A 10,968-nucleotide genomic window follows, 5' to 3' on the forward strand; every position below is an offset into this window, starting at 1 on the left:
GAACAGTGACCCTGAGATTGGAACAAGCTCAGTGGATTCCATGGAGCAAAAGGAACATGTGGCTACAGTGCAGTGACCAGAGGGCTAAATAGATGGGAGGGATTGTCATGGGCTAGATCATGCACAATTTAGTAGAGCAAAGTAAGGATGTGGAATTTTCTTCACGTGGCATTGGAAAATCATTGGAAAATCATTCAAGCAGGGAGTGATGGAGTTCCAGTTTCCTATTGCTGTGTAACAAACCTCCCCTAAATGTAGTTTCTTGACACAGTGACATCTGTTTGTGGGCAAGGCTTGGTGAGTCAGCTCTCCTCGACTCAACTTGGTGCAGCTGGGGCTGCTCTAATCCTGGGGTTGGCAGTCACCTGAAGGCTTGCTAACTCACATGTCTGGTGGGGAGTGCTGGCTTTCCACGGGAACCTCAGCTGGACTGCACCTAGAGCTTCCATGTACCTGCTTGGCTTCCTCACAAGATGGTGGCTGGATTACCAAGGCAAGCATTTCAAGAGAGAGAGCCTGGTGATAGCTTATATCACCTTTATTAACTTAGTCTGTTAATACTCATGGAGTCCATCCTAAAAGCCTACCCAGTGTCAAGGGGAGGGAACATAGACCCTACTAGTGATGGTAGAGTCTCAATATGATATTGTAAGGACATGTGGAACAAGATTTACTGATGCAGCCATCTTTGGAAAATAAATTCTGTCCCCAAAAGAGTGTGATGTATGTGCTTGAAAGAACACTGGTTGCTTTTAAGAGAATACATTGTAGGAAAGCAAGGATAGAAATGAAGCCCAGTCTGGTGGCTCAAGCAGCCCTGGGGAGAGATGATGGTGGCTTAGACTATGGTGTGGGAGTGGATATAAAAAGCAGGAAGAATTCAGGACTCAGGGCCCCAATTTGGGTTACTTTAAAGACCTAAATGGCTCTAAAAAACGAAGAAGAATGAAAAAGAGAGACGCTTCTCTCACCTTCAAAGGTACCACGGAGCCTTAACCTCAAAGGCAGCAGCAATGTTTATATTTCCTCCCTCTTCCAAATGTCTGGGACTCACTATTGGAGGTTACCTAAGAGTGGTTTGTTGTTTTCTTTACATTATTATTGTTATGTTAAGCACTTATGTTTGGAATGGATTGGAATGGATGTTTTGGCAGAACAGAACTGCTCTGCTAAATAAAGATCCATGAAAGAGCAGCAGAGAGCACTTCACCTTGGTGATGGAAGAAAAATCTGGAAAGCTGTTCTCTATTCCTCCAGAGTGCCTGCAGGCAGCCTGTTTTGGTCAGACATAGGCTGAGGTCTGACAAGTATACCTGACTTCCTTCTTGACAGGTGTGCCAGCACCTGATCCTCTCCAGTCATAGTGGGCTGTATTCTTTGATAATCAAGTCATTGGGACTTGGGGAAATCATAGGGCCCACTCCCATAGGACTGTGCAAATCAGCAAGGTGAGATTCCATCTTCTTCCTTGGGTCCCACATTCTAGACCTCTCATGTTAAAGTCCCCTTATTCCTGCTATGAGTCACAGAAGAGAGGGAAGAGAACTAGCATTGAAATCAGACAGCGCTAAGCATGAGTTCTAGCTCTGCCACCTATGAATTGTTTAACCTTGAAAAAGTTATTTAACCTTTCTGGCTCTGTTTCCTTCTCCATAAAATGATGATGATAATCTTGTCTTAAGGGGATTACTATAAAGATTAAATGAAACACCATAAGTGTAGCTAACACAGTCTGATGCACACTGAGTGCTCAATAAATTATAGTGATGACATATATTAAAGGATAAGGATGTCACAATATTTAGAAAGCCATTCCAAAATTTCCACAGCTAGCACCACACATACAGACCATTACAGAAAAACTGACACTGCTTGCTAGCTCTGGTCATGTCACATCTTTTTATGACTCAGTGACTTAACATTTAGAAGGTGGAACTTTCACAGCAAGAGCAAGTTGAAAAATAAGTAAAAGCCCAGAGAGCATTTAGGCACAATCTAACTTAGATGAGCGAGGATTTCTCAGCTTGGTCTGCCAGCTGGATTGTTTTTACATTCTGCTTGAGAAAAGCTGTGCTATCCCAGAGATTGTTGCAAATTCACCAGTGCTGCATGCAGGTCAAAAACTCAGGAAGAGATTAGCTTTGAAAAGCTGACATTTTTGTACATAACACCAAAGCCTGGAGCAAATGGGGGTCTGAGAAACACTTTGAGAGCTTTAAGAGGGCTAATGAGAGGACCTGTCACTTAGACCTGATCTTCTAGGTGACACTGGGTGTACAGTGGGTCATCCAGGTCTTCTGCATAAAAGCAAGTTTTCAGATGTTGGAAAAGGCTAGATCATTGTTTTTACTTTGTTTGCTTCCCTTCTACTCATCTAGTATGATAGCTCAGTGCATCCTAACCAATGTGCCAAAATTAGTCTTTCACTGGAACTTCCCCTGGTATGAGACTGTCTTTCCAGGACCACCCATTTACTCATCCACTTAACAACCATTAACTGACTGCCTCGGAGGCATTGATATCAGGGTACCATTCTACAAAAGAGGCATTCAAGTTCCCTAGAAGGTAGGAGGCTTGCCCAAAGTCACAAAAGTGGTGAGTAGGAGAGCCAAATGTGGAAACCCAGTCCCCGCACTGTGCCCACCAAGCCATACTTCTTGGGGCTGTCAACACAGTGAAAGAAAGCTAGACTGGAGCCTGGAGATCCAGGTACCACTTACTGACAAGTTATTGGTTAACGTGACTTTGGGCAAGTCAGTTAATCTCTTGGGTTCATTTCTTTATCTCCATGACAAGTTGCAGAGCCCTTCTGAACCACCACCACCACCCCCTTTGGTGTTTTATGAGAATTAAATGCTATAGAGTAATAATATGGAGAAATCTCACAAACATAATGTTGGGTGAAGACAGATGTAGAGAGCACATCCTGCATGATTCCATTTAGAAGGATTTAAACCAGGCCAGATGAACAAGAAGTAAGGATGCTGGTTACCTTCGGGGGAAGAAGGGTTATGATTAGGAGAGGGAATTAGAGGGTTTCTGGAATCCTGGGAATGTTCTGTGTTCAATAAAAAAAATATACAATTTTTGAAAAATCATAAAGCTATGTGAAACTACTTTGAAAAGGGTATACTCAAATATAAGGTAGTGTTCTGAGTAGAGTTTCAGCTCCCCACTCCCTGCTAGCTCTGACTCTGCTCAGGTATGGCTGCGCCTACAGTGAACTGCCTGGACAGCCTTACCTCTCTGGGGTAGAGCCCAGTCCTGAGAAAAGCTAGGGACTGAGATTGGGATGGGACTGGTCTTCCAGAGAACCCCAGATCCCAGGGCTGGTATCTCAGAAGCAGCCTTCAGTTTTCTTTAAGAACATCCCTGGTGGAGTCACTCAGTCCCAACTCAAATGCCTCCAGTGACAGGGAACTCACTACTTTGCTAAACTACTTCAGGCTTTGCATATGCTCACACAACATTAAATCTTTCCACTCTCCTCATTTATTTCTCATACCAAGCATTTTCCAAACCACAGTTCTCCCAGACCACCTACAAATGAATTTTTACTGAGCTCTTCTACTTACCCAGCAAATCAGTATAATTTCTCATATATGTGGAATCTGAAAAAATTGGTATAGATGACCTTATTTACAAAGCAGAAATAGAGACACAGACATAAAGAAAAAACTTATGGATACCAAGGGGGATAGGGGGGAGTGGGATGAATTGGGAGATTGGGATTGACATATATATACTATTGATATTATGTATAAAATAGATTACAAATGAGAACCTAATGTATAGCTCAGGGAACTCTGCTCAATGCTCTGTGGTGACCTAAATGGGAAGGAAATCCAAAAAAAAAAAAGGGGGATATATATGTATACATATAGCTGATTCACTTTGCTGTACAGTAGAAACTAACAAGACATTGTAAATCAACTATACTCCAATAAAAATTTTAAAAAAGAAGATGTGGTGTATATATACAATGGAATATTAGCCATAAAACAGAATGAAATATTATCATTTGCAGCAACATGGATGGACCTAGAGAATATTATTCTTAGTGAAGTAAGTCAGACAGAGAAAGACAAATATTGTATAATATCACTTATATGTGGAATCTAAAGAATAGTACAAATGAATCTATATAAAAACAGAAACAGACTCACAGACATAGAAAATGAACTTATGGTTACAAAAAGGGAAAGGAAGGGGGGAGGATAAATTAAGAGTATGATATTAATAGGTACAAACTACTATATATAAAATAGATAAGCAACGAGGATTTACTGTATAGCACAGGGAATTATATTCAATACCTTGTAATAAACTATAATGGAATATAATCTGAAAAAAAATAATGGAATCCCTATGCTTTACTCCTGAACTAACACAATATTGTAAATCAACTATACTTCAATTTAAATAAATGTCGCCAGACATTGTCAAATGTCACCTGGTTGAACATGTAGCATTTTGTTAATGAGGAGGAATCCTTTTGTAAAAGAAATAGTACTGGTCTGAAAAATATATGAGGACTTTAACGCAAGGAACACTCCCATTGGTTTTAGTGTCAGAAGGTGTTCCCTGATATGTCCCTTCTCATAGACACGTGGGTTGTGAGTTCAGCACTCTGTAATCAGAAAGATTCTCCTTGGAAACTTTGAGAAAAGATTTTTTTTTCATTCCTGTGCAGAAATTTTATTCTATAAACTCTTTTATTTTTTTATAGTTATTTTTTATTGGAGTATAGTTGATTTACAATGTTATATTAGTTTCTGCTGTGCAGGTGAGTCAGTTATACATATACGTATATCCACTCTTTTTAGATTATTTTCCCATATAGGTCATTACAGAGTACTGAGTAGAGTTTCCTGTGCTATACAGTAGGTCCTTATTTGTTACTATTTTATGTATAGTAGTGTGTATATGTCAATCCCAATCTCCCAATTTATCCCTCCCCCACCTCACTTTCCCCTTTGGTAGCCATAAGTTTGTTTTCTACATCTGTGACTCTATTTCTGTTTTGTATATAGGTTCATTTGTACCATTTTTTTAGATTCCACATATAAGCGATATCATAAGATATTTGTCTTTCTCTGTCTGACTTACTTCATTCAACATGACAGTCTCTAGGTTCATCCATGTCACTGCAAATGGCATTATTTTGTTCTTTTTTATGGCTGAGTAATAGTCCATTGTATACATGTACCACGTCTTCTTTATCCATTCCTCCATCGATGGACATTTAGGTTGCTCCTATGTCCTGGCTATTGTAAAGAGTGCTGCAATGAACATTGGGGGAGAAAAGATTTTTTGAGACATTTTGAATGGAAGAGCCCAGCAAAAATTCACTTGAAGGTGATCTGCGAGAAGTGTGACCATATAACTGGAACAATTCAATTTGTAACCATTGTTCCAGCCCCCTTTTCATCTCCCATGACCCCACTTGGAAAATAAATTACATGGTCACTCTCCCTGTAATCTCACCAACCAGATATAACCATGATTAACATTTTGTTATAATCCATACCAGTCATTTTTTATACAAATTTTACATCTTTGATCTCAATCCACATATAAAATTTTATACTCTACTTTTATGTTTTACACTAAAACCTAGGCATTTTATGATATTATTCAAAATATTTTACAGATATTTGAGTGGCTATGTTTTCTATTCCAATGTGTTTAATATCACCCTTATTTTTGGAAACTTAGTATGTTTCCAAATTTTAATATTACAAACAGCATTGCAATGAAAATATTTAACAGAAAACTCTGTCTTCATTTCAGATCATTTCCATCAATAGAGTCATAGAAACAAAATTTTGGAGGTGAGGAGTACAAGTATTACAAATATTTTAAAGGCTCTCACATTGTACGTCCCGTTCCTTTCCTGAGGGCTCAAACTATTTTGTAATCCTTCCAGCTGTGTTGAGTGTGTCTGCATCACAGCACTAAATCTCTAGTATTGAACACTCTCATTCTTTACAGTTCTATTAATCTGATAGGTTAAAAATAGCATCTCATTTTTATTCTAATTTCCATTTCATTGAGTGAAGTTGAAAAATGTTCAAATGTTTATTAGCCATTGATGTGTCTGTTTTAAATTGTCTTTGTTCTTTCCCCCCTTTATTTATTGGGAACTTGATGCTTTTATTATGTCTTTTTGGCGAGAACTCTTCTCTTATTAAGGATATCACCCTTTGTCCTGTTTGGAGCAAGTATTTCCCCTGGTTTATTTGCCTGTTAAGCAATTTTGGGAAAACTTGTCATTTGTATGTGAAATACCTATTGTTTTTTTCCTTTGTTATGTCTGCCACTCTTTTCGAGCTTGAAAAATTCTCACCTCAGTCCTGTGTCTAGATTTGATCCCTCTTCATTTCCATTCACTCTTACTATTTTTCTTATTTATATACGTTTAAACAAGTTCAATTCTTCTTGGTCAGGCCACACTATGTACTGTTGGGATTTAACAGGAAGTTTTAATTTATATTTTATTTTGTTCTTCTGCTTGGGAATTCTATTGCTGTTATTGATTGTCCATTTTAATAAGGTACTTCTGTTTCAAGGCAATTATGCAAAGGACACAATTGGAAACATAAATAATGAAGAATAAGTGCTTTTTCTCTCATTTCATTATTCAGTTAGAGGAATGCTAATTTTTACTCAAGCATGAGACACGCCCCATTTTTAACCAGATAAATTCGTTAAAAAAATACACATTTCCTTCATCTGGGATAAGGGTATAAATAAATTGAAGTTTTGAACTATTATTATTTTTATTATTTTATAGGTAACCCTGTGCAGTATCTGGCATCAAGAAGGTGAATTCTAGTCCAAGGGTTTCTTTGAGTTGTTAACCAAAAATTCAGTGACAAGGGCTACAATAATTTTACAATGCAAAAGAAAATGCCAAGTCCAGACAATAGACTATTTATCACAGTTTGCAGAGGTAGAACAAGTACATAATTTTTTGATATAGTTGACACATTCAATTATCTTCTAAAAGTTTCTATCACAGGACTCCTTTTAGTCATTTACTGGGTACAAAAATGTAATCCATAATTACAAATATTTCATGTGCCTTATATCAAAAGCCCAACAATCCCCTCCTGAGGTTTTCTGTCTTCCAGACAAACTGGAAAAAGAAAATAAACGCTTGGCAATCAAGAATTGCAAAGTGGCCATGAGGGGTAGTTAAGGAGCTGACAGCTGAAAACAAGGAAAAAAAATGTACATGTACCCTAAGGTTTGGGTTTGCAGAGGAAATCATTTGCTGTATATCATAGACTCACAGATGTCTGGGACTGAAAGAGATTTTGTGAGCATTAATTTAGTCTATCTCCCTGCTTTGAGCCATAACCAATAGAACTTTCTGAATCTATGTGCATATTTTAAAGATCAAAATGCAATATGTTGGAAAAATCAAAGGCTAGGTTTGATTTTATTTCCACCATTTCCTTTTCCTAACAGCACGTCCTTGTGTAATAATGTGTTTAACCCAAACAATCCTGGATTCTTTTCTGAATATATCAGGTTATTGTACTTACCTGGCTGGGCTCTTATGGTGTTTAATGGGATACTGTATGTGAGACTGTCTGTTCCTTATTAACAATAAATGTCAGTCAGTCCTCCTTCACCCCTCCATACCAAGAGATTGGGAGAGACAAGTTGTCAACTAACTTCAAGATATTTCAATATTGATTAGCCTCCTAAGATGGGAAAGCTTCTTCATGCCCAACTCAAATTCTTTACCCTGTAGCTTGAGTGCTTTTCCTCTGGTTAATTAACCAATGGAATTGCAGAATAGAGATGATCAAACTCAGTAAGATTATCTTTCATTTGTTGTTTCTGTAGACTTGATAGCTGCCATCCATGGGTGATTGAGAGGCCTTCTCCTCCTTCCTGTAGGCCTGAACAATGAATAAGGGACAGCAAGAAGGTTGTATTGCCAAATAACACCTGATAAATATCTTCTTTTTTCCTTTATATCTCATATCTAACTCCCCTACCTCCACCCCATGTGCTCCACTTCTGTAATTATAGGAGGGAGTTCCTAAGACACGACACCTGGTTTTACATTGAACTGTGCTCTTCCAGTTGCCTAGCTCATCACTGCAAGGGCCAAGGCATGCATGTTGTGAGTCCCTTGCATTGTCCATGAATTATTTTGTGGCTGAACAGAACCTGGCGTTTGATCAGAGTCCTCCCTCTGATGAATGTCCATCAACTATGTTCAATGCATTTCTGTTTTGCTTAAAATGTATGAGACTAACCTGTGTAAAGGAGAAGTCCTTTCATTTACGGAAAATACTCAGTAAAGTAGGGGGAACTTAAGAGAACATCTTTTCATTTTTCAGATTAGGAAAACTAAGGCTCAGAGATGTCCAAGGAGGCACAAAAACCATGAATGTACAAGGTGTACAAGCAAAGAATAGGTTGCATTTGGTCCCTTGTTTAGTTTGTGTTTGTCTGTTCCCAAGCTGATGGAAAGAATTTGCACAACTCAGATGTATCTGAAGTCATCCTTTAAAACTACGCATCAAAATCACCATATGGTTAGGAAAGCTTCACATTACTTGGGAAAGTGGCTAAGGTAGACCCTGGCACAGAATTGGCAATGAAGCAAAAGCAGTGGAAAGAATCAATGATTATTTTTCTACCTACCCATCATCATCATCATCGTCGTCATCATTATCATCATCTATTAATATAACATTATTATGATAGTGTGATAGTTGAAATTATCTTTCATTGAATCATCAGTTCCTTTCCTAAACTACTCTGGGTGAAATTTACCCTACCTCATTGATATTGGGGTTACCATGTGACTTGCTTTGAAAAATGGAATGTTATTAGATGTGATGGAAGCAGAGACCTTAAATGTGTTTGTGTCTTTTGGCTTAGCTTTGTGTTCTGGTGACCCATTTTGAGAAAAGCATGGCTCAGATAGCTGTTGATTCTTAGCCTTGGCCCTGGAATAAACACACATGGAACTGAACTGAACCCAACCAACATCCCAGAGCCAAGCCCAGCTTGCCCAATTGGACCCATAGTAATGCAAATAGCCTGCAGACTCTTGAACAAAAGAATAAATGTGAATTATTGTGAGCCACTGAGTTTGGGGGTGGTTTGCTATTCGGTATCATTGTGGCAACCGTTGCTAATACATACAACTAACTTTTGAATATGAACTATACAACAGACAGACTCTGTGCTCAGCACTTTTAATGATCTCACTTCAATCTGATAATAACTCCATGATGTAGGTGACATTTTTTAACCCTATATTACAGATGAGACCATAGGTCTTCAGAGGGTTAAGGAACTCACCCAGGGAGATATGGTAACAAGTGACTGGAACGTGCTTTGGATCTATGAATCAGTGTCTTTCTGATTCTAATATCTTTGTTATGCTTTAATGATGTATTCTTTTAAATAGCCACCTGTCATGTGGAGAAAAAAGTTATGTTTGGTATTTATCAGGGTAGTTATGTTGTAGGCACAGAACCAAAGAACTGCTGCTCAGCTCTTCCATTCCATCCCCATGTCATCACAAATGACTTGTTAAGGGTTGCATTTCAACTTTTGCCAAGAACTGGGCTGATTCAAGTCTTAGAAGTTCCTCCAAGAAGCAACTGATAAAGAGTTCACCTAGGGATGCAGACTGGTAACTTCTCAGATAAATTCCACAACAAAAGGTTATCAAGCCTAGGAGATATATGTCCAGGACATGACAAAAACGAGTGAAATTTTTTTATCAAAACAGTAACATTGGGTTTTTTTTGTTTTGGGGTTTTTTTTTTTTTTTGCCGTACACAGGCCCCTCACTGTGTGGCCTCTCCTATTGTGGAGCACAGGCTCCGGACGCACAGGCTCAGCAGCCATGGCTCACGGGCCCAGCCACTCCGCGGCATGTGGGATCGTCCCAGACCAGGGCACGAACCCATGTCCCCTGCATCATCAGGCGGACTCTCAACCACTGCGCCACCAGGGAAGCCCAGTGACACTGTTTTGATCTTCAGTGTCATCTCTTGAACCCTCTAGAGGCATGAAAAGTACAACCTATGAAGTGTTCTCAGCTTTAAGGGTAGTCAGTGCAACCCAATGAGATATTCTTATTTCAATTAAAAGACAACTCTTTTAGAATTAGCTCCTTCAGAGTTCTTTTGCCTTTATGAGTGTTTGCCTGAGGGCTGATGTCAAAATGACCTCAGTGTGTCCCCATTATTAATTTCTGAAAAATCTTAATTTCTTACAAAAGGGAGGGAAACCCTCTGCTCAAGATCTGGTTATGTTTTCTTATTTCCCTGATTCCACCTAGTGGTCTCCTTTCTTCCAAATTCTGGCATCAACAAGACTTGGCCAAAGCCATGAGGAAAGGGCTACGTCACCTCTCCAGCCTCAATGAGGGGATTTTCTTGATAGCTCCAAAGAGGCAGAAGATTGAAATTATTTGAATGGTGAGCTGGAAATGGCATCTCCTAAGGAAGCTTGATCTTCCACTGAGAATGAGAAGAAGGTGGGAAATGGATAGGAGAGACTGGAGCCCGGCTAGAATGCAATATCAAAAAGAGGTGGAGTTTGTAGATGTTGAGTCTAGGGTTTATGACTTTTGTGTAGGATATTTATGAGGCCCAAGAAGCTGATCGAAGGAAATTGGAATCAATGCTCAACAATAGCATCATATAACCAAGGTACAACCAAAGGTATGTTGACCACCAAGGACCTGATTGTTCATTTTCTGGCACAACATCAGGCTGGGGATCTTGTAATCCCACGGTGAGATTGGAATCACAGAAATAACTGCGATGCTCTGTGAATAAAGGATCCTAACATAATATGTCATTCATTCTTTCATTCTTCATCTATTTAACAAATATTTTAAGGGTCTACTATGTGAAAAAAAATCATCCTTTCTCCAGGAATACAGCAATGAACATAAGAAACAAAGTCTCTTGTGGA

Source organism: Mesoplodon bidens, assembly GCF_964165515.1.
Source record: "Mesoplodon bidens genome assembly, chromosome: 3".
Lineage (NCBI taxonomy): Eukaryota > Metazoa > Chordata > Mammalia > Artiodactyla > Ziphiidae > Mesoplodon > Mesoplodon bidens.